This window comes from Manduca sexta, chromosome 21 (assembly GCF_014839805.1).
Source record: "Manduca sexta isolate Smith_Timp_Sample1 chromosome 21, JHU_Msex_v1.0, whole genome shotgun sequence".
Taxonomy (NCBI): domain Eukaryota; kingdom Metazoa; phylum Arthropoda; class Insecta; order Lepidoptera; family Sphingidae; genus Manduca; species Manduca sexta.
In genome coordinates, this window is record NC_051135.1 from 7,332,649 (window position 1) to 7,359,308 (window position 26,660).

The 26,660-nt window shown below is 34.0% G+C and overlaps 1 protein-coding gene across 1 annotated transcript in view; it reads left to right on the forward strand.

The window, feature by feature from the left end:
- The window catches only part of LOC115453761 (suppressor of lurcher protein 1-like), a 332,327-nt gene that overhangs the window by 35,524 nt on the left and 270,143 nt on the right, over nucleotides 1-26,660 (forward strand). The gene's annotated exons all lie outside the window — the stretch shown is intronic.

Consider the following 26,660-nt stretch of genomic DNA (forward strand, 5'->3'; position numbering starts at 1 on the left):
TGGAAGAAAATTATAATATAAAAATAGCGATTAAATTCGCAAAATAGTTTTATGACAATATCTAACAAACGTGTAATCATAAAAAAAATGTCATAAGTGGTTTTTACATTATCGAAGACTGAGTTTTCTATTTAAGAATAACAATAAAAATTGCTATTTTAATATGAGGCGTGATAGGATTTCCTCTTCACAGAATTGATACGAAATGTTATTTTAGAATATAAAACAGCTTGGTTAGTATATTGTGCAACATCTCCAATCTTCGAAACGTTACTCTTATCTAGATCGTGATGTAACACGGCAATTCGTTTACCGTGACATATAGAGACCGTGTCAACCAACTGCCAACTTCACGAAAACGTGTTAAAAACATCGTATCACCCCAACACGCTCTTTGAGAGTTTCGTCACGTCACGAAGATAGGTAAGGGGCAGATTTCCAACGAGAGCTGCCAAGTCAAAGCGGAACTGAAAACATTTTATTGTAGACATAACCAACTCATGCGTGAAATCGTTTAGAGGTGGTGATAATTCCAATGAAGTATCAGTTTTACCTGTGAGGTTATATATTATCCGTGTAATATCAATATTTTTGTTTGGATATTAGTTGATCGATTTTGAACTTAATGTTCAACATCGATCAACTAATATCGATCATCGATCGATCAACATTTAACATATTGTTCTGTAACACCAAGGTGATACAGAACATATTTCCTTTATCGTGAGAGGATTTGATTTCAGTAACATTTTTGTAACAAATAAGATGCTCGATTTTTAATAATTTTAGGTAATAATTATGTTATTTTATATCTATACACACACACCATCACGCATTTATCCCCGAAGGGGTATGCAGAGGTGCAACCAGGGCACCCACTTTTCCCCGAGTGTGTTCCGTCCCAGGATGTGATAGGGGGCGATATTATCGCCATATCGGGCACAAATTCCAGACTCCGGGCTAATATTGAGCAGAAAAACCCAAAATCACTTCTCCCGACCCGGGATTCGAAGCCAGGACCTCAAAGCACTGCCGTACCGCGTATGCAGTACAGCTACGCTACCGAAGCAGTCCATATTCTTTTAAATCACGAGCAAAGTTAATTCTAAACTAAGTCGTGGTATTTATTTCATTTTATTTATTTTGTTTTTCACACATGTATTGCAAAAAAAAAGTAATATACGTTTAAGAGACGGGTACATTGGCGAACCTACCATATCTTAACGAAGTCTACTTGCTTACTATTTCATGTTTGAACTGTTTAATATAATACACAAAAATATGTAATGAATACTGTTACATTTTTGTTCATAAATCTCTTTTAATATCTAAAAGAGCTGTTATACTTTGAATTTTTATACGATCTTCAAAATTGGATCCTTATATCTTCAATAACGATTTGAATTCATAACAAAAGAAGCCGCCTGTAGCATTTATTCGACTAAAACTCCCAACAATTTCTAAATGTAACCTTTTAGTCCGACCGAATCCTCAATTACTGTTGCTCGAATAAATTTACGAATCAAGAAACCGGGTTATTAATATCAAATTCGAAATTCAAAATTTCCCTTTTAACGCGAATAAAAGAATGTTTCCAAACTTATTTACTTAATACACAAAACAAACGACACAGAATAAATAAACAAAACAAATAAAGTGGTTCGGCAACTCTGGTAAGCTAACGGGGGATGGAGTAATAAAATGTAAATAGCTACAGAAGTGTTAAAAGGAGTCGCGGTAAAAGTTTAGCTCACGCGAACTTAGCACTTGATGGCGTCCCTCGGAGACGGGGTTGGGGGCGAGCGATAAGTGCAAGCGATTGACCCAATTTCGGATTTATTGATGTGGTGATTATTACTGTTGTTGTCTCATTTCATTGTGCCAAATGTTATTATGAATAGTGAGACAGCATCATTTTGGAATTAGATTTATCAGGAGTATGTTTTATTGTTATGGTGTTCTATAATCTTTATTTGCTTAGGATAATAGTGTAGCGTCTGATACTAGCTTAGCTTCGCCAGTAAGAAGAGAGACTTTGTTACAACTAAAATATGTTAAAATACGAAACTGGCAGGAAAATTACAGTGATAATAATTGTTAGTGTAGGAAACTTTACGACAATGGAACGTGATTTTTTACACAACTAGCTATCGCTTGTGGCTTGCACTCGGAAATAAACGTTTTTCCCTTACTGAGGAAATCCGCCGCAAATGGATTCACAGAGAAATATAAGTATTATATTGTGGCAAGAATTATGAGCATTGTGTTAATAAATGTTCATTAGCTATTTCTTGGTCCAAATTATTTTCCATAATACATTGTAATGGTGTATTTTGTAAAGCGCAATTGAAATTAATGTTACGGAAAATGGGAACTGAGTTATGATTATAAGACGTAAATGAATGACGTTCTACAATCGTTAACACCAATAGAAAATAAAACAACGGTAGACAACGGCTTGGCTGTGCTTTAGTCCATGAGCGGCGGATGTTGCTTACCATCAGGCGGACTGCTTGATCGTTTCTCTAATGCAATAAAGAGAAATGTATATGAATGAGTTCCTAACGCATAAGCCTATCGCCAGGATTTGTCATTCATATATATAGCGTTAGCGTTAACGATTGTAGAAAGGTACCTTGGTTACGAGTTCATAGACCCTTAAAAAAATAGCTTTAGCGATTCTAGAAACGTATTTGGGCCACGACACCATTATTAGCCTTTAAAATAATTGTTTGAGCCGAAACCTTCATACACGTTACACGTTAATGTAACTTATTTTCTTACATAATTTGAAGCGGCAATACAATCGTTATAAAGGGCATTAAAAGAGATTTGAAGTCCGACTTCATTTAGATGCAGTAGGTAGTTTATAATTCGATATTATGGCTGGCATTGACAGCTTTGAGTTAATATAAAATTTATCACCCAATGAATATCGTCTCGTCCTTCAAATGCTGAAGAAAGTAATAACTTGCGTGATAAAAGTTCGTTTGGGCACAGTTGTTTAATAAATTACGAATCCTCAAGTTCTTCGTACACATAAGCCAAAATGAGGACTCCACGGAACGATTAGTCATTCCAGGAGAGGTAGAGGGCAAAAGAGCTCGTGGATGTTCCTACCCGTTGGACACACCAAAGCAAATCCAAGACGCAATCCTCTATAAACGAATGCTTCCACTCCGCCAAACATATAGGCATATGGCGACGCATCTCAAAAACGGAAGCATTTCAATCGGCACAAACATGACCATGACTACTCTGTCAAGAGTGTACTTCGAAAAAGAGTTTAATAAATCGTACATCTAAAATATATTGGTATTATCGCCTCAAACGAAACTATTAGATTACAACAAAGCTAATTAAAAGACGAAACTCAAACAAAAACATTATAAATGATTCAAACCGTGAAAAGATTTCGGAAGCGTTGAGTCTCCGCTGAGACAACAGCTTTGTTTTCTTGAACGTGTTCTGTGTATTGCGAATATTCTAAAGATTTGTTTGACTTTGTGTCTTTTCCTTCCTCTGTATCACTGGAATTTAAAAGTCGAACCATAATTTTATTGTAGGTTTCATTCAGTTAGGGATTAATTGTCTCATTGCATTATTTCTTTGCCATATTCTATTAATGTATTTTGTCGATGGACATTTTTCCTAAATATTACAACTGTTAGCAAAATAAAAATAATAAAATACTGATCAAATTCTATACTGAATTTGTTAACCATTTAAATCTTTTGTTTATTCAGTATTTGTCTTATGATAATTGTTAGATCAAGTACATCTTTGTATAAAAGCGGATATTTTTAAAATGCAAAAGCAATTACACAGCAATATCATGTTGATTGCTAAAACATGATAATCTCATAATACCTTTCCTCATTACCGTTTAATTTAGATTGCATTGAACTTACTTAGCCGTTGGAACCATTTTATGAAAAGAAATGAGGTTTTTTATCAGTATATTTTTACTAATATTACAAATACGCTTCTTTGGGAATATGTTTGGATATAAAGATGTATTTTGAGTGTAGGTAGAAACTCATGAAGGAAATTTAATAAAATTTGTCACATAGACCCTTTTTTTATTGCCTTGAAAGACGAGACGAGCTTGCTGTTCGCGTTATGGTAAGCGATACGCCGGCCCATAAACAGTAGAAACACCATCCACCACCTTAAAAGTATTGATCGGTATTCCACTGCGCTTGCCATCCTGAGACATGAGATGTTAAGTCGTATTATGTCCAGTAGTTACACTGTCTACAATGTCCTTCAGACCAGAACACAACAGTGACTACACATTGCTCTTCGCGGTAGAAATAGACCCAGTTCTGGATTGACATATTTTCACTTATTTCGGGATAGAACACAGTGAAACTGTCATCTTGAAAAAGGTCTTTCGTAATGGCGGCGCCATGAGCAACTGAGAGCACCTAGCAAAAATAATATATCCAAAGTATTTTCCAAAAACAATTTATAATTTAACATTAGTGGAATATCAAACAATACTTTGTGATACAAGATGTTGGACGGTGTTTCTTCTGTTTATGGGCGGTCGTATCGCTTACCATCCGGTGAACGGAAAGCTCGTCTCGTCATTCAAAGCAATAAAATAAAAAAAAAAACTCGTATCTGATAAGATATGCTTACAATAAAAACCAGCCACGATAAAACACGTGCTTGGAATTGGCGCGAATACATGACAACTGAAAGATAAATGTTACTGCTTCGTATCACACGGCTAAGGTCTGATATGACAGACGTGAAGTGAAATGAATGAATATTTTTTTATGTAAAGCCAACGGTATTTTTTTAAGATATAACATTCTGACAAAACAATAATATTTAGAGTGAAGTTACGTACACGTTTATGGAAGATAATATTATATTAATGTTAGATTTGTTCGGAAAGAAGAAAATATTTATTTATTTAAAACTCTTTGTACACATCTGTGGCGAAAAGTGAAATTTTCCGAAAAGGAATCCGACACAATATACAAGTACTAATAATATGCATAAATGTGGCCGGCAAATTATTCTAATGATAATTAGATTTTACATAATTTACGAAAGATAAGCCAACAGGAATCGAGTTATATGGACCCTTCTGTACTGATACACATGGTATACATGCGAACTTAATGCCAAAGACATTCTCTCCCAGTCAATCTTAGGGTGGTGCAAAGATACATAAATATCCCATCGATAACAACATACAGAAAGAAGTAGTTTGACAATATTTAAAATCAAATGCCTTATACACGACTGAAGTATGAAAAACATTTGGATAAAAAAAAAGTATAATTATAAAATGTAGGTAGATATTGCAACTTTCATTTGCGGACAACCAACACCTCAGTCCGTACCGTGACCATGAAGGCTGCAAAGTCTTCGAAACGTCGGGAGAAAATAATAATATAAACCGTAATTAAATTCGTAAATAGTTTTATTTCAAAATTCGACTCATTAGAGTGCAACAATTATTGCATGCTTTAACGGTGAAGAAAAACATCGTGGGGATCTGCATACTTGAGAAGTTCTCTATAGGAATTTTAAGGGTGTATGAAGTCTACCAACCCGCACTAGTCCAGCGTGGTGGACTAAGGCCTAATCTCTCTCAGTAGTAGATGAGACCCGTGCCCAGCTGTGGGACAGTATATAATACAGGGCTGATGATGATGATGAGAGTGCAACAGCGGGATTTATATTGGATGCTTATGTAGTGTCAGCAAGTAGAACTTGAGTGATTTCAGGGCTCTCGATTCTCTTGTTACCAAAAGAGCGTTCTATTAAGCACACCACACCACACCACTACAACCACAAATCCACTAATTCGTAGTCAACTCTACACTGTACGTGTACACTTGGATTCTCTCTCATTAACACAGACTAAAGCTAAAATGTACATTACAACCACATAAACGAATCTGTTATCTCGCTAAGCGAGTTGAATAATCAATTGAGATTAGCGAGAGTGAAAAATGTTTGCAAATTGAAATGCTTTCAAAAAATTTGGGCCCGGCCTCGGACATTTGCATATCAATTGAATTTTATTTACCTTTTTTTTAAATCATCGTTTATTCTAGAGTTGACAGGATTTTGCTACGTCTCGCTATATTTTACGGTGACTTGAGAGAAACAATTTAGGCCAACATTTATGTTGAGCACATTTAATTAGGTTAGTGTAGCGGAGTGTTTTTAACTTGTTTATTTACATTCAGGTATAATTATTCGCTATTATGTTGATTTACTTGTAGCGTTAAAAAAATAAAAAAAATATTCTAAGAGGTGCGACATTTATAAATGTACCTTTTTGAATTTGGAACAATCTCAAAAATTAACTTAATTTTCATTTAAAAAACAGAGTTACTTCAAAAGTCTTGCACGAAATATATTCCAACTCAGATGCTTTGATGTTGCACAATAATTGGCTACAACATCTTCTAAACAGTACAAAACACTTAGCGACAACACAAGCTGTGATACTTCACAGGTTCTCTCAAACAACACCTATCCAACTTGAATCATTTTACATAATAACCCAGTCTAGTGGTAATAGAAAACGCGGCACTAACATTAATTTTCTTCACGAGGCGCATATCGACAACGTAATCTCTATTCTTACACGTTTGGCTTCTTCCTGGCTCATCAATCATAAATAAATATGCGCCGAGTTCTCCTTTAAAATCAGATTTAAATATGATCTGCGAAAGATATTTTTCAAAGACCTCTTCTTGGAATTTTGCTCCGCTTTCGTGAAGCCTTTGTGTTTGGTTTCATGTAGTATTTATATTTTGTTACTGTAGTTTGTTACTTTACCTACTTAGAAAGTTATTTAGATTCGCTTATTTCTGTGTTTAATTTCTTACGTTTAATTAAGTAGTATGAAGACTTTTGATATTTTTGTAAAATTAAGTTACATCTTATAGGCTTGCCTTACTATTTGAGCTCGCGACAGTAAATATTCAAATAAAATCAGTAAAATAAAAATCGAAAAACATAAAAATCAAGCTTCATTATTTTACAATCATAAAGATCTCATCGGTGCAGACGGACAAGTGGTGTATTCAGATAACGGCGTATTGTTACCAAACCAATTGTGCTTTGCAAATTGACCGCCATAACATCGAAGCACGAATATGTGCGGTAAATAATACGAACCAGAGAATGCTGGCCGCGGAAATAGAACTAACAAAGAGACGTTATAATAGCGGTCGGAGATAAGAAACATTTCGTTGTGGATATTAGACGGTGAGCGTTCTTCTGTTTGAGGATTGCGTCGAATTAAAATCCGGGACGTAGATTTGTTTGATGTATTGAGGTTTGTAGATAGTTTCGATGTTTCGATGTATGAAAGTTCTTGGTCTAGTTTCACGTGTGGATGAAATTTGGTATAGATTTGGTATAGAGTTGATAAACAGTGTCCTGGAATAATATTTGCTACCCGGAATAATATATACTAACCAATAGGCCACTTATTTCAGTTTTTTCTTGTAAATAACAAAAGTGACATCGAAATTAAAAATCCTCTAAAATATAATACAGTAATTGATTCTAAGAATATTGCTTACATTGTCCCTGTGATGACGATTATTAAAATTTGACTAACTGCGTAGAAGGTAACTTTACAGATAACAAGAGGATTGTACAGTCAGGAATGCCAAATATTTGGCACCAATAAATACCAAAATCCAATCCAAACAACGCTTTGTCATTTAAGCGAAAGTATATGTGTCATATTCAGCGAGGCTAGACGGGCCGCAGCGCCGCGATAGGGTTGCTACTTTTAGACTTTGGAAACTAATTTTCAGCCTAAATGTTCGTTAAATAAAGCACTGCGAGATAAATATACAGTGGAGTTTCTATTACTAATATTAACTTTAGCTTTGTAAATCGTAAGGGGTGATGAGTGATCATTCGCTATCTTCCCATTATATTTATTAAAAATTTGTTCGTAAAGAAATGTAGTAATCTTCCATATTGCATCAATTTTGGACGTCAATTAAAACAAGTTCGTATATCGTATAGGGTTGTCAACCCTGTGTTGAGTAATGAAAATGCTAACTAAGTGAAATGTCACGCGGATGATACATTGACATTCATCCCATGTCCACCCGTGTTACACTATTGTTCCCAATTTACTACATTGCGTGTAAAATTGCGGCGCGTAACGAGCGAAAACTCATTTTTGTTTGCGATTTTTTATTTGCAACACACATTTGGTCAGGAGTTGGAAATAAAATGTATTTACTTTTTGTAAAGCGTGAGTTTTGATTGTAAAAGTGCTGATACGACGTTTATAAATGTCAATTGTTGCCGAAGTTACCGCACGTTCGGGATATTGTGTTTAATATTTACATACAGCGGATTTGATGAGTACCTACTGTTTGATATAAACGAAAATAGAAAAGGTCCGAGAATAATGGTCTATTATACTTTAGTATTTAAATAGGTATAACTATAAAATATAATATGTATCTGACTTCAGAACTCAAGTCTTGTCAATATCTGCATAAAAGCAATTGAGTATAAGATGTCGCAGACCGCAAAATGCATGAACCTCTGACTATCGGGTCATTATATTGAAATTAATTAAATTATTATGCAGCAGTGTCGCTTGCGATTTGCAGCTGTGGTTTGGGTATGGCCGGTTGTTAAATAGCACCTTTAAAATCCCGTACCATTACTAATATGCTGGTGGTAGGATATATTTTTATCCGCCCGCCGGCATAATTGTGTCGACTGCTGAGGGGTAATCATCTCTCGTTAGTCGACATTCTATTGGACCTCACTTCACTTACCATCAGGTGCAGTGGAGTCGCATTGCCGTGCTTTCATAAAGAAAAACCATCTTCCTAAATCCAATGCAACACTAAATCGTTCATGTGAGTTTATGGTTCACCATTTCCATAAAACTCGTCGATGCAAAAAACAAACAATATTATCTCGTTTAGTACAGTTAGGCCGCAATAAAAACAAATTACATAAAGCTTTATCACTATCCATTATCGAAGCCATCAGTCAAGTGAGTTTCGCAATTAAACAATTTGGATTCGCAGTTTGATATGCAACAGACTTTATAGGTTGTACAATAGAATGTGCACGTAAAAAAAAATAATGTACTTATTTTAAAGCCTTTTTCGGCTACAATCTACGGCAGCATCAGACCTAACCATCCCCGCTGTTGTTACCTAATATAGACAAATTATATTTGATAGGTGTACGATAATTCATATAATACTTGGCAACATAAAAACTGGTTATATACCACAACTGAACGTTAAGGAAAATTGACTTTTATCAGCCATTCAGTGGTTATTATTTGCAATAAACATGTCTCATTTCCGTAGGGAGCAACTAATCATACACATCGGAATCACATTGTCATACTGTTTCATGATAATCAGATAAACTTAATTCCCTTGTCTGTTACATTAATTTCGAACGTTTTCATTCGGTTACCCTAATATCAAAGAAAAAATGCTATAATGTATGACATGACGTATAAATGATGAAAACTAATAGCTGTTTATTTTTCGGTTTCGCGAAGAAATTTCCTTATGACTGCCTTCGCGAGGGGTGACTGAGCGGTTATGTTTAAGTCACCATGCCTTACAACCCGACGTTGAGCTGCTCGGAGAGATGACGTCGGACAAACGCTGGGCCAAGTTCATATATACTCTTATAGTCAGAGAAACTATTGGACATAATGAGACATAATGAGACTTAACATCTCACATCTCAGGATGGCGAGCGCAGTGCAATACCAAACAATACTTTGTAATTCAAGGTTTTGGATGGTGTTTCTACTGTTTATGGGCGGTCGTATCAGGCGAACGGTAAGGTCGTCTCGTCATTGAAAGCAATAAAAAAACGCTAGGTACGGCATACCAATTAAAACTCCGCGGTGGTCATCTTCGACGCATTAGGGACGACTGCGGGCTCCAACTTGTATCTAAGTTGGTCTTGGGCATTCGTGTTTTGGAGTGAACATATAGTAAGGAAGGTTTGTGACACTCAAGTAGATTCGTATCTTTTAAAAAATCTTTTTATTCATTTTCTGCCCTAATTCTCACATGAGTGTTTCCTCATTTCTCGAACACAATAGGAAATATAATGGATGAAAATAATCACTAGACAACTAAGAAAGACATCGTAAATAATAACATTAAAAGCTTTTCCGCGTTATGTCCCAAAACAAACATTTAGAACGGAACTTTCCCTTAGGCTCCAATTTATATCGTAGTTACAAGGACTCCTAAAGAACTTTTAACTCGTATTATTTTCTTAATATTTCGGATTTTATAGCAAGGACAAAGTATTAAGTGGCTTAACAATATGCCTAGGCTTTATTTTATGTGCGTTTGAAAAACAAGCTTATCGTTTAATAAATAGAGTTGTAGCTTGGTGTGAAACGAGACTAATATTTACGGGGAGTGTTTGTACAATCCTGAATAGGGTTCACTTACGTTTAGTAGTTAATATGAACGTTAAAAATACTCATGAACGTACGTTCGTATGTTCGTATGCTGAAAAGTGAAAACATGATAATAATTTTGAACTATGTTGATGTTTTTTTAGGCATTTTCGTATTATGAATAAGCGAAACAACGAAGCTACGTGACGCAGTCACGCGGAGTGCGTTTCTACTCTAGAGGAAGTACTGGCGGAATGATCATAGCGTGGAAGTTACTTAACAATAGAATAATAGACTCGTCACGATACATTTTCCCGCATCGCTAGCGCTAATCGTGACGCATGCGGATTGTAAGAATATATAAAGATCATTTATATATAATCAATATTTTTAAATATTTTTTTACAAAATACAATACTTTTTTTATGGTACAAATATTTTAATTATAAAAAAAACCTTTTTTGTGGTCCACATACTCGATGTATAGATCGATTATATTACCTTTGCACGTCATAGACCGAATGAAAAATATAAAAAAAATAACAATAGAAGGGGTAGTGATCAAATCCGTGCGCTTAAAATATTGGGCAAGTGTATTTGACTGGAACGAAGCCTTTATCATGTTAGTTTTCATTTTGTTTGCCGTTGCCACGTTGAGCTAACAATTTAAAGTGGTTTTCAAGCAATTTTAACTATAACTTACACAACAGTTTATTGAACTTTTATCATGTTGCGATAAATAAATCGAGCAGTTTCTATTGTACTCGTTTGTCGTGCGAACGCTTCGATCATTTTTCTCTTTTCTTGTCACTTCCTTGCTCGTGTACCAATACAGTTATGATGTAATAAATATAAAAGTTTTCTGCCTCGTGTAGTAACAACTATTAAGTAATGTGTAGCAATAACTATTAGGTAACTGTATAATTCATTACATAGATCAAATGAATTCAATTTGGTGTAAAAGATGAACTAAATATTGTTACAAAAAAATTGTAAATTCGCGTATCTTTACTAAAAGCTGATTTATATTCGAAACTATATATGCCAATTTTTGTTTCGGTATGTTTTAGTAGTATTACCATCACTTATCTACACTTGCCTAGGAGATGCACAAGTATCCTTAACATTTTATATTAGTAAATAGTTAACTTTATGGGTGTATTTGCGAATACACCGATACAAATAACACTTTACTATTGCTACACACTTCGGACTACCGTATATGGTCAATTGAAAATACAAAATTTCTTTTGTATTTATGACTTTTATTTTTATTGGTTTGAATGACGAGACGAGCTAGCCGTTCGCCTGATGGTAAGCGATACGACCGCCCATAAACAATAGAAACACCATCCAACACCGTGAATTACAAAGTTTTGTTTCATATTTCACTGCACTCGCCACTGCACTCGTCTTATTATGTTCAGTTACTAGCTACAATGTCCTTTAAATCGGAACACAACAGTGACATTATACTGATGCTTGGCGGCAGAAGTAGACATTGCGGTGGTACGTAACCAGGCGGACTCACATATGAGAGACCTACCACCAGTAAAATTGTCTTTTTGCTACATAACTTAATCCGCGAGGTCAAATACTCTCCAGTGGCCAACGATCCGTCTATTTTCCTATCTGACTAATTTCCTCTCAGTTTAGAATGCGCTTTTACCGTTGCCGAGTTAATTAGACTGATTGAAACACATGTTTGGGAAGCACAAATAAAACGACTTTTTGGGTTGCTTTGTGACTTTTATTGACACAGACCTTTCAAATGGAACAATATCCTGTTTCTTGTAAAATTCGTATTTTATGACAAAAATAAGAAATGTTCCTAAATAATCAATCATTTCAATCAATAAATAGGAATCTAAAAACTATTGTTACGACAGTAAAATTACTACAATATAAAAAAATAAAAACCGCGATACGAAAAATTTATTGAATTTTAAGTACAATAAAAATAATAATACTTAATGTCAGTAATTGTACACACTTTGTATCCCCACAGATATTGTGTACTTGGAAATAACTGTTTAAAATAAAGTGAGCATTGTCAAATGGCTGTTCTAACAAGCACTTCAACTGAAAATTACAAAAGTTATATAAAATATTAAGGACACTTGCGAGACTCCTAGACAAGTGTAGGTAAGTGTTTCTGTATTACTAAAGAAACAATGAGACAAAACTTTTACATACCATGCTTTGCGTTAGCTTTTTTACTTTTCTATTTTTTTTTGGAAGTATATGGTTAGAGTATGATGGGGATTTATAATCTTATAAATATCTTTGTTATCAAACTTTACCGGTGTAATGTATACTTATTAACAATCACCCTTACGTCTTTTATCCGCGAAGGGGTGGGCAGTGGAGCAACTAGTATTCCCATTGCTCGCCTTGTTATTAGGTCCCATGATGGAGATCATATCGGACACTAATTCCAGACTATGGGCTGATTGAGAGAAGAAAAACCTAATATCTCTTAATCCGACCCGGGATTCGAACACGAGACCTTAGAGTTGATGTCGTACCGTGTACACAAATTAAATACGCCACCGAGACAATCTAAACTAGCAGACGCTGCTTCAATAAACCAGTAATCTATCGTCATGGGTCATTATATCCCCTCTTCCCTCAAAATGCCTGATTGACAGATATACAGAGTCATTTTGACACTACCTTACTAAATGAAATCATATACCTACTCGTCTTCACCTTTACTGACATTGTGCCAAAAAGCATCGATTAATAACGATCATTTTCATCAAAAATCCAGATTTTAGTTTTCCGATTTTTTAATTATTTTTTAGTTTATTGCGAATGTAGCGTATTGTATAGTATTATTTCCAAGTAGATAAGTATGCGGTTTCATTTAGTAACGCCATGTCAAAATGACCCTGTATATGGGCGACCAATATACAAACACTAATAAAAGGCCAAAATCGACCTATTTTAGTCTATGATACTACATGCACTATTTCAAACATCAGTGTTATAAATAGCCCGGCGGTTAGACACCTGCGCTTCTAGAACGCTATAAATAAAGTGTAGTCGGTGTCCATTTCTGTGAACCGCGGCCTGTGCGATAATGCTTAACTTCGCCGCAATCGGAAGGTTGTAATTATATATACATACTAAATATAGCACCCTCGGAACGTACTATAAGGTTTAAATCCTTAGAAGTTCACTAATTTCGCCAATTGTACTTCCTTTTTGCTTTATTGTTTTTAATTTTAAGCAAAGTGTTTTTGATTTTGGTGTACAACAAAGTATGAAATAAATAAATAATAAACAATTCCAATGATTAACTACGAACTAAATTAAATATTGAATCTTACTAATATTATTATAAATGCGACAATTTATGAAAACGTTTGGATGTTTGCTAAAAATAAACGCAAAACAGCGGAACGTATTTGGATATTAGCAAAATTATAGACCGTGTCCTAGATTAACACATTGGCTAATATTATCGTAATTTGCTCCCATGGAAATTTAAGGATTATTTTAATAGATGTCGCTGGCGTCATACAGATGGCGCTATGAATTACTACGGTGATTTAGGCAGTTTTCATTTTTATAGCGGGTAAGGCTTATAATGCGCGCGGAGCTGCGTGGAACACCTAGGTCATGAAGGCTGTAAAGTCTTCGAAATGTCGGGAAAATAATAATATAAAATCCGCGATAAAATCCGAAAAATAGTTGCATTTCAATGTCTAACATTCGCGTAAACATAAATCATTATAATATTTTGTCTACTATGTTTAGTAAGTTGGCAAAATTCTTAGTTACAGTACTTTCATAGTACTTTAATAGTTTTTAAGATGGAGGAACTTCTTTTGTGTAATTTATAAACTTTGTGTAGCAACGCATTGAAAGGAAGTCTTAAAACTACGAGAAGCTATGGAACAATAAATTGAAAAAAGACAAAAGGAACTTAACTGGAAAACTGCTCGACAAAAGATAACATTTTATATAGTTTAAGCATAACGTTTGTAAGCAAAGAAAATTGTTTTTACAATTTATTTGATTCAGTTAACTTTGGTGCTTAATTTTGACGTTTTTGTTCCTAAAGAAAAGCACATTCGCATTGTAGTAAAAACAAAATAGTTTCTTTAGACAATGCGTTCTGCAGACTGCTAGATTCTCTTCACATGAAAGAGATTTCGATTCGAAACTTTAAATGGAACTCGTGGTAGGGGTATTGTTATGCTTGAACGAACTTTCACACCCTCGCAGAAGACAGATATAGGCATAATATGTGGTGAAATATAGTTGATGTGTACGTATGTGCTCAACCCTATTCTATGCCGGTTATATGAGTATCAAGCGAGTTTACTCGTATGGAAAGGATTTTTTGACCTATTTATATATAAAATAACCTATTTTTAACTAACTTTTGCGTAAATAAAACTTACTTTTTAATTTGATGTATATTTTATTATATTGCATAGGTATATTATAGAATAATGATATGAAGATGTAAGATCGTGGGACGATACGCTTCGTTAGTATTCACTGCCTGCATATTATATCTTTCATTTGGAGAATATATCATAATTATGTGAATTTATGCTATTTATTACTATAGTAGAAACCGGTTATAACGACTCCGGTTATAGCGACGCATCGATTATAACGACTAAATAGTAAGGTCTCTTTATAAATGCATATAAAAAGCGTATCGTTTATAACGACTGTTGGATATAGCGTCCAGATTCGGTGATCCCTTCGATGTCGCTATAACCACTTTTCACTGTATTCTCGAAGTGTCTTTCTACTGTAAAATCCACGTTATTTTCTTATTCTTTGGGATCATTACCTAACCGCATTATATGTCGGTATGAAATAGCGTTCAGCACATCGTTTTTCTTTATTGAATGCGGTAGGATTTTTTGCTTTTAGAGTTTATAAAGACTATTAAATGCCACCAGTGAGCCTTTGATATGTCACGCGCGATAAAAATGAATGTAGGCAATTGAGTTTAATTTTATATGTAGGAATTAATGTTTACTGTCACGTATTGTTATTTTATATGAATCGGCAGTCATTTGAATATTCTTTGATATAGGATATTATAGCTAGTCTAACACGTAAATATTCGATAGTATCAAATGGTATATTTTTAATAGGCTATGTCTACGTTGATAGTTAATTTTTCCATGAATTTTTATAAAATAATCTCACACCTCTATTCGAAAATGTAAGCCAACGCTATTGCGTTGGCTTACATTTTCGAATAGAGATTCCAAACAAGGTAAAGGTATTCCTTTACCTTGTTTGGAACCCCTGGTAATTCTTATATGTATTTAATAACGATTCCAGTGATATTATTTATTTTAGTGTAATTTCTTAAGTCATTAGAAGTCCAATTTTTAATAAACAATTTTGACTTTGAAAACACACCTTGTGCACCCATATTTAGAAGCAAATATCCTTTCCATGATGTGACAGGGTTGACGCATATACGGGGTACAAATTACAATCCACATCAGTTATATAACCAAAGAGCTCTAAATATAGAGCAGACGTAAGGAAGATTGTCATCCAAAAATTTTGCGCTCATGCCATGGTTACGCAATCTACCGTGAAATAGCAAAACACCAATGTACTTAATACTTTTCTATAGCATATTTTGTTTAAATATGTATGTTTTGTATTATTATCTAAGGACGCTGTGACGTGACACACGGATATAATAAGACAACGACGTATCACCAATTGGTAATAACTTTTAGAGCATAAATTTGGTCTTGATATCCGGTCCATAACTAAGTGCACTGTTTAATGTCTTATATAACACAGAGAAGTGACAATACGAAACGTTCGATCAACCAACAATCAACGCCCAACGCTTTGTAAGTGCGTGATTATTACACCATAATGGTTCGAGGAAGAGTGAATTCGAATACTAGTGCCGTTATAATGAAATCCCGCACGCAATCACTACACATTAAGGGGATTGTCGGAGTGTTAGATGCACGCAATGCGTCTTTGTAAGTAACCTTTGTGGATAAAACTTATTGTTGAGAATATATCGTTTTTTCCATCCGTTAGGGTAAGGAAAGTTTAAGAGGTTAGATGGTAACCAATATAAACACAGATGTTTAAATTATTTCCACTATATGTATACGTATTTGTTTGTTTTTCTTTCATATTTATGGTGTGCAATAAAGTTTTAAATAAAAAAACGTGCCAACGAGTAATTCAAAAATAGATCCACATTCCACACATTCTACATTTCTTATTCTAATTTTACAAAGAGGTTCTCGCAAATTCAAGTAATACTAATCACGATATTGATTAAGTAAACGAGGAGATAAAGTTTTCTATAACGCCATTTTCTGTGTAATGAACGAATATAATTCGGAATTTGTACTTTAAGATGTTCGTACATATAAGAATGACAATATATTCATGTCATAACGTTGACCCAGCGACAGCGCTTAACACAAACAGCAAAGGTAAATTTATAAATATTTTGGAAGTATCCAAAATTCAGTCCCTGCTTACGTCTAGCGCGATAATAAATTAGAATATTTAAACCTTAATTTGCAGCTAAAGTAAAAATAAATGAAATTAGCTTTACTGTTGAGTCGGCGCAAAGTCCGCTGTTAAAGTGGGCGTTAGGGTAAAGTTGGTACATGGGACTGTATATAATTTGCAAGCCACGGTCACAATGTGGCGTAATTTTAAATGGCACAGGTACTTTAACCTCTTATCGTAAGGGCTTGCATGTCACGCGCCCTGACGAAATATTTGCGCGTTTGACGCTACACCCCCATTTGCATGTCGATTTTAGGCCCTTTTTTCAAACATAATATATCATCTTTTACGTCATTTGTTTGGTGCGGCCTCTGTTATTTTCGTCCTATTATGCTTTAGAAATGAATTCGGTATACAAGAATTTGGCTTTCACTAATGCAATAATAATAATGGAAGGCTTTTATGAATAGATGCAAGATCGTATCTACGTACACTGTCGCATAGCGATGTAGTTTTTAAATAAATAATGGCAATGTTCAATCTCGATAAAATAACTTTAATTTATTTCTTACGTATTATAAAATAAGAAGCCGTCAACAATAATAAATGTAAAAATTTTATTACCGATAGTAAGCTGTGAAGTCTTAAAAATCTAATATCAAGTTAATATGATATTATCGGTATTCTAATAATAAAAAGCAAACGGCTTTTCCTCAGATATATCAGCCATAATACAGTTAAGCGGAAGATATGAAAGCCAATGGTCGTACCCCCGATAATGCTAAAGTTCGGACGAAGTTTAGAATATTAAGTAGAAGCGGACTAGGAACGCGCGCAACGCTGTAGAAAAAGAAATTTCTTAATTTAACATTCGAATTTTAAATTTTTTATTATCTGTATAAGAGATAATGTTAATTATAAGACCGGTGATGCACTGCAGTGCGATGTTCATTATAAGTTAGCATATTAAAAGTTGATGAAACTTAAACTTGTCCGGAGTGTGCAACAGCCCTAATTTTAAAGGAAAATCTACTAGCGACACACTAATTGGTGCTAAAGTAAATATTTAAAAAGGTGAGCGCGAACCTGAGGTTTTAACTTTTCAATTACGTCAATTAACAGTGCCGCGTGCTGTGAACGGAATTATTAGACGCGGCTTTTTGCATTACTTTCTTTGAAATAATGACATGATCGCGATAGTCGGGGGCTGTAGATGTTATTCTTTTATTCAATATAACGCCATAAATTTGCTTGGCTAAGCAATAATTTTAGTTCTTATAAAATCCATTTGGCACTTACGCATTTGCCTTTTTTCCTAAATCAAGATGTGGTAGTTTTAGGGCTGATCTCGCAATCAGTTGAAAGTTGCTTTTCCGTAACAGTTAAAAATCGACCTTAAGCAATATAACATTATGGTAGATAGTAGTTACTTATTGATGTTTTATATATTTTGTATAATGAAGACTTCAAAGGTAACGTTGCTGCTTTCAAAGAACAATGACGCATAAAGTTTTCACTTTAGCTTTCAAACAAGATGGCGAACTGTTTAATTCGCAATTTTACTATGCGAATCGAGAATTACTTTCATTATTTTCTATCTTTATAAAGTTCTTTATTACCTTAGTATACAGGGACATTTATTATATACATATACATTATAACAAACTATATAGATAAATAAATGTACATGATTTTTGAATGGGAAAATGAATAGTCTGAGTTTATGTTGACAGCGAGCAGAGTACCACAATATAGATTAGAGCTGGTTTTCCGTCGTCTCCTTTTAATACGCGATGGCGTCATGTCATGACGTCATGGGAACACACTTATTATAATACTAGTAAGGCCTTTCCGATAAAAGCGGATAGCCTAGTTGGGTGTAACGGACTACCGGGACGAATGTCCGCAGTTTTAAATCGCAAGGGCACACACCTCGGACTTTTCTAAAATTGTGTATTCTATGTGAATTATCGCTTGCTTTAACGGCAAAGGAAAACATCGTGAGGAAATCTGCATACCTGAGAAGTTTTCTATAAGAATTTAGAGGTTGTGTGAAGTCTACCAATCCGCACTAGGCCAGCATGATGGACTAAGTCCTATCCCTCAGTAGTAGAGAAGGCCCGTGCCCAGCAATGGGACAGTATATAATACGGGTTGATTATTAAGTCACTTCCAAAGACCATCGAATACTCAATATTCGGCTCATCACAGCTAACGAGCGCCATAAAGTTGTTTGTAATGACGTAGCGCTGTGCGTACGTTGTTTTCTCCGCAAAACTGACGCGAATAGATTTCCATTTACATACAAAACGTTTTACCACGATTACTTTACGAGCGTTTATAACTTGCCAATGATCCGTTAAGACGTGATATTTTAGATTTTAATGTCATTTGTTTATTGTATGTAAAATGGAGTTTGGCGCGTTTAAAGAAATGTGATGAGGATTATATTTATTAGTATAACAGTGGTTGAACTATAGGAATTATTATCAGTCACAGTGCACTGTTGAACAGAGACTACCGATTTTTTTACAGCCTACATGTTTATACTACCACTGGGCGAACAAGGCTACAGCCAGTTATAACTAAAATATAAAAACCTATAAATACTCATTTATGTCGATTCTATACAATCCTATTCACGGCATTCAGTGATGTCTCAGTTCGTATCGGTAATTTGTTTTTTGATGGAATTCGATTGTGTACCGTGACCCTTAGTTTAATTAAGGTGAACAAAATACGAAACAAATTGTTTGAAAAGCGCCGTCTACTACGCACCAAACGAAAACGATTGTGGCACAATTTGTGTAGGCATAATGATTACGGAAGTTTAATTTAATATTTGTTAAAAGGAACGTTGCTTTTTGAATGTAAAGGTGTAATTTGTTAAAGTATTAATTATCAATGGATTCCAGATTTAAGTTACGAGGAATCGTTACTCGTCACTCAAATGAGTTCTTTGAATGTATTATGAAGTTTAATTATTTTGTTACAATGTTTAGTTTGTCAGAGTTTAATTATGTTTTTGGTCGTTATTATTTATGCCTGGAATTTCAATGTTGTAAGATTTTAGTCTTTCTACAAAAGAGAGGCATTCATAATTATTTCTTATGTTTATGTGAATGTTAGACATTAAAATTAAATTATTTTTCGGTATTTATCGCGGTTTTTTGTATTATTAAATATATAATTATGCTAACATTGTGCCAAAAATCATCCGTGGATAACGAATATCTTTACTTAAAATCCCGGTTATAATTTTCAGAATTTTTGATCATTAGATGGGTTAGTGTGAATATGGTGTATGTGAGTATATTTTTGACTGGAAGTATGATGTTGCTGCTGTGACAAATTCTCTTAGAGTAGCAGTAGTGGCAAAGGGCGTGCAAAATTAAAATTACTTTTTATTCATATTTATTTTGTTCGAACAGACACTTTTTTATTTTACATCTACGGTTCGAGTAACTTATAGCAAGGTGTTACTTTCAAGATGATGAGTATGTGGTTTCATTTAGTACCGCAATGTCAAAATGACCTTGTATAGGCTGAAGAGAGAGAGAGAAGAGATTCTGCATAATCTTTCCCATTCCGATGGTAGTAGAAATATCACAATCGAACCTTTGATAAAGACGTAGTAATAAACATAATTATAGGTCCTTATTACATGTTGCTGGGGTTTCACAGATCATTAGAGATTTGAGGATAAAAGTCGCGGATCCCACATGAAATGTTTTGTGACTAGTGTATTGTTCGGCTGGATGTAATTCACCGTATTTCCTCAATTATTATAGCTTTGTGGGGATTATGAGTACAATATTATTGTGTTCTGAATGCTCTTGGTAATCCTCCACTGGACTCTCAAAAGGTTGCAATTAAACGTTCAGTAGTGGTTAATTCGTATTTGTATATTGGTCGCTAAATATAAAATCAATTTATACATACGGTAATGTATACGTGGGCTAACATGGCGCATGATGAGGGAACAACTAACAAACGCTGGCGATTGCACTCCCGCGCAGCTATAAAATACATTTTTTTATGAAATATACACTGTGGGTTCCTACAGCTTTTATGTTGATGTTGGATTGTCAAGTGCTATGTAAAATATCATAAGCAATAGAATTTTATGTTTGGTTTATGTACAGGGAATATAAATTAGAATCGTAGGAACGGTCATTTACTCAATTCATGAGACAGTATAAAAAATTGTACAGGAAATAAAAACAGTGATATACATAAGTATTTATAAACTAAAAATCATGTAAACATATAAAATAAAAACTTTATACTAAGATGATATGTTTTCAAAACTAAATCGTTGCCGATATATAAAGCTTAAGGAACTACTAAACCGATTTAGTAATTTTAGTAATTTTAATAGGAAGCTACATTACCCCTGAGTGCTATAGGATACTTTTTAGAGTGCTACAGGCAAGATTTAGTAAGAATATAAATAAATGTATTGTATTTACCGCAATTTGTATGACCACCGTAAAATCCATAAAATAGTTTTATTTCAATATTATACTTACATTGATTAGGCACGTTCTTTTACTTACTTTAAAATAAATACAATATTACAAGAAAATTATTCATGTATCAAAACTACCTTTTAAACCGCTGAAAAAAAATGCCAAGTATGCTCATATCCGCTTACTCGAAGTTACTCTCGTGTTATTCAGTTCAAGTTTCTGATAGCACACAAGCTCCTTAGTTCAGCTGCGGATGGGGCCAATATCCTTTTCTTTTAGACATCCTTTAACTAGTAGCTTCCTTTTCATCCCCGTTAGAGTGCCTTAGACGCTTGATGGCCTATTGAAAGCCTGCAAAAGCTATTATGAACAAAAAGAAAAAATATTCACTGGAGTATTGGTATGTGTAACCTAAAATAAAAACCTAATACGAATGTAGTATTCTTTAGTACTCTTCGAGAATTAAATCACAAGTTTAGGGTTATAATTATGTTCAATAACCTCATTTGTAGCATTAAGTATGTTTTATGATTATAACCTATTTTGCGTGTAAAATAAAATAAAAAAAATCGATCAATGATCTTTAATTTAAGAGCTGTTTATTTAATACAAAATGTAATACTTATATTCAATAAATGTTTACAAAAACGTTATTGCCATTGTATAAGACATCCGAAGGTTAATAAATACCCGAATCGCGAATGGTAAACAAGAAAAATGAGACGCAAAAAGTTACTGATCTAACTTATTGTTCATGATTTATGTTTGTATTACCTTGTTTCAGACCAACTTGGGCTGATCATTATTCATTTGTTTTTGTATAGTAGCCTAAAATTTGACCCAAATTAATATTTACGCGAAAGTTTACATGAATTTGGTAGGGATATGTTTTTTGGAGCGATTGATCGCGTTGGCATAAAACCATCTTGTAGAAGAACACATTTAGATTATTTAACATGAAGCAATCATTAAAGATTTTGAAGTAAACACATGAAAAAATTTGGCCCATAAAACCATATTATATATTATAAAATTCTATTGGACCAATCTGGAGGTATATTCTTTCGAATAAAGAAAGAATTTTCCACTTCACTTAAGAATTTACTGAGTTCTGAGGTAACAAACATAAAAAAAATCACGTCGAATTGATCACCTCCTTCTTTGTTTTGAAGTCGGTTAAAATGACTATAATGACAGCATTAAATACAACCATCTCAAGCATCCAAAATGTTAACACTAATCCAATTTTCCGGCTCAGGTGATATCATAAAATTATAATTCAAGCCGAGTAGATTTATCAATACCATAAAACGATCGTAAATTGAGAGTAATAAATGTTCGCAGTTTATTGCCGAGGCGCTTATTTTAATGGAAAAAAGACAATCCAGGGGTATTCACGATCAACATCGTCCCCGTATTTGTGTTGTTTTAATGATATTTGAATTGTCGATTTGTGTATTAAGTAAGCGTGGAGATGTGAATGTAGAACAAAATTAAATTGTATTGATTTATTGACGGAGTGTGGCGGGTAGATTGCCGGTTAATTGGACTTAACGTCTTTTCTTTTTGTGAGATTATTTGGATTTTATTATTATCATCTTTGTCCATTGCTGGACGTAGGCCTTGTAAAATATTTATTAATTCTCATTGGAAAACATATAGCTTACAATACAACATTCTGTCTAATTAAATGTGCCATTTTACCCAGTCTTCGGCCTGTGGCGTCCATTTCTTGCTAACCACCTTTCGCAGTTCGTCACTCCACCTAGCTGGAGAGCGTCCTATACCACTTTTGCCAAGTTGTGTATTATGAATTTTTATTATTTCCTTTCCTAAATAAATACATTAAAATAATTATTATTATTCAATACATGTAGGTCAAATAGCTCTATAAATACCTATACAGTCTTACTTATAAGAAATTCGCAAAACTATGCTTAGTTAAGACACAAAGGACATTGTCGAAAACGGCCCCAGAACCAACAAAGGTGTGACTAACACCATAATTATTTATGTATTTTTTTAAATTATTTGCAAATATGTGTATAAAACGGACAAGCTGCTACATCCAAAATTAATAATATATAAAAGTATTGTAACGACTTACCCCCTTATTCATAGACGTTTTTTATCGAACGATCGAGTAAGGCTGTGATAACAAGTCTGTTTCTCAGTGCTGACGGCATGGCAGTCTTCGCAGTGCGTAGACGTAGGACCGTTGTGATTGGCTAATATTGAAATACAACAATAATAACCAATCACAACGGCCCTATGTCTATTTCTCAGTGCCGTTGGGCACTGAGAAACAGGCTTGTTATCACAGCTTTACTCCGTCCCTGGATAAAAAACGTTTATGAATAAGGGGGTTAAAGTCAAAGTCGCTGACATGTTTACAACTAATTGTGTATAGAGTTGTACCGGTTCGACAAAACGATAAATCTAATTACCGATAATTAATTATTGAAACATTTTAATATATTCGATTTTTGAGGCGATATGTTCTTTAATTATTATAATAATATTTAATCGAGCAGTGGATGCGTCTCAAATAAATAAGTAGTTAATTTTAGGACTAAATTGTTTATAGATCAAGTCTATGAAAAAAGTTTTTTTTTTAGTTTTTAATTCATATTGATTTACTTTGTTTATTTAGATTCTATATTAGCGACCCGCCCTGGCTTCGTACAGATAGCAGAACATAATATATTATGCGAACATTTATTTTTCTGTCGTACAAAATATTTAAGAATTATACATATAAAAAGTAGCGTTCTTCTCTCTCCCTCCATCCGGGGGCCTAAAACTCTCTCCATATTAAATGACTATCGGATCCGCCCGTGTGAAAGATTTTCCGGGATAAGGGTCCCGCTAAATATTTTTCTGAATAAAAATAACCCTATGATGAATAAAATCGATTTTTGTATAAATGATCGATATAATCGATCCAGAATCTAGTCGAGTAGTATTCCTAATTCTTACTTCATTGTTCAATTCAATTTAATGTCACTCACACTTTACTCATCAGAGACAAATAAACTAGACTCTCACTTTCCATATAATATATTATAATTCTCTGACTCTCACTATATCATTGACGATTCGGCTATTATAAAGACTTTGTGCCATTGATTACGATATCGACATACACTGGCTGTGATTTCTGAATTTTGTGAACTGATGTAACAATTTACCTGGCATTGATAACAGATACGAAATGGAAATTGCTTTTTGCATTAATTTGGCTCTGCTGGTGGGTCCATGGTGTTGGAGAACGAGCAGATTCGTCATTTTATACAACAATAGACAGCGCCTCGTTTGGTAAGCACATTTTTGTTTAATCGTACAAGTTTAACTGCCGCCAAACTTCTAGTTCGCTCCTCAGTTCCTGTTCTTGGTAACTGCGTGGAGACAGCGAATAGACTCTGTATACTACCTACTACACTTTGGCATGTGGCTGTGGCAACTTAAGAGCAAATTAGCAAGGATATTGTTGATTAAAAAATGTGTGTCATATGCTTGAAGGTTTCTTTCATTTAATTCAGCTGGAAGATTTGAATACATAAATCTGATTTCCGTGTGACAATATTAATATATTGCCATTCTAATTTGAGCATAATGTGTTTGTTTGTTTTTTTTTTCAGGTTGTAGCCCTTGATCTTATATGTACAGCATGTTGGACCACGGCCCAAGAGTCTATACATACTTCAGCTTTAACAATGTTAGTAGAAGCTGCGTGCTCTGTAATAGAATGTTGGAACTCCGGATTCGCTTACATCAAATAATACCATTAAGGACAATTACTCCACATCATATTTATAGCAGAAATATCATTTTAGAAAGACTTGCACCATTGGAGGTATGTATAATGAAAGATTATATTCATTCAACTAATATGGTGATTGGCAAAACTGAATTGATAAATAATACCATAACAACAACCCTCCTGCACAATACTCAGATAATATTTTATAAAACAATGTAGGTGATGAGGAAATAAATAATATGAACTGAAAATATTTTTTTATTTGTTTAATTTAATCCTACATGCCCTAAGAGTCTACCAAAAGTGTGTAAAATATGCCATGCTTCTGATGAAGCGTGAATGCTCAACAGTGCGCCTCTGTCTCTCTCTTCAGGGAATACGTACGTATATATAGAAAATACATAAATTCTGAAAGGTACTCTTAGAGGATGTAAATACTATAACTACAGAATTAGGTACTTTTTTACTTATAAAAAATTATATGAATCAAGTCTTAAAATAGCCTGATTTAAGTAAAAAATAATCAGATGCCTACATAGTGATGAATCTTTAGGGCTGATGTATATTAGATAGGTACTTATATCAATAAAAAGCATATTTAAAGCGTAAATGATAGGACTATAAATCTACCTTGAACATTGAAAAGCTTTCAATGTTTACTATCCATTATAACCTCAAAATCTCATTGTTTTTTTGGATTAATGCGATATCCCAGCTTGTCCGTTTTATAAATAATATGTCATGAGAATTTATTAATGATTCTAAATATTACAAACTTTTTCCATTGCTGTTGGTTCCAGGGCGAATTATGTATGGGCACAGAACAATGTCCTTTACTCGATCAGTTGTAAGTCAAAATCCGCCATCTTGCCTCTTAATAAGGTTTAAACTAGGAAACCGGTGACGTTTTTGACAGCTATTTCAGCAATTCATAACCAACTTTTAACGCTAAAAGAAGTTTATAAATAAGACTGATAAAATACTTCAAATAAACAAAAAGAGAAAACACTTGTGACGTCTCTGTCTCTCCTTTGAATAGTCAAATATCAGATGCCAAAACTTGGGATCGTATTAATAGAGGCTATTGAGTATCGCTCTGAAGTACAATATTAGCCAAGACGTTGTCTACAGTCAGCACCTTAATATCGTCGCAATTTAATAAACAGATAATATCTTTGTGTAACTTAATGGGTAATACATAGAATCAATATCTCAAGTGATATCTTAAGTCGTAGCATATGACGGAATTTGACAGCTGTTTTGTTTAATCGCGCCGATTCAGCTGACAGCAGGCGCTTAAATGTTAACGAGTTGTTGTGTGAATATCTTAAATGTTAACCTAAGTTCCTACTCAAAAGTGAGATCGGTTTATTAATATAGTAATGTCAACAAGTCGTGGTTACATCTATGCTTTTTTCTAAACCTTAGTCCACACTAACTATTGTAAAACCAGATCAGGTATATCGAAAATTATATTCTACTACATTAATTCATTTTTGTATGCTGTGTATACCAATTTTTATTATAA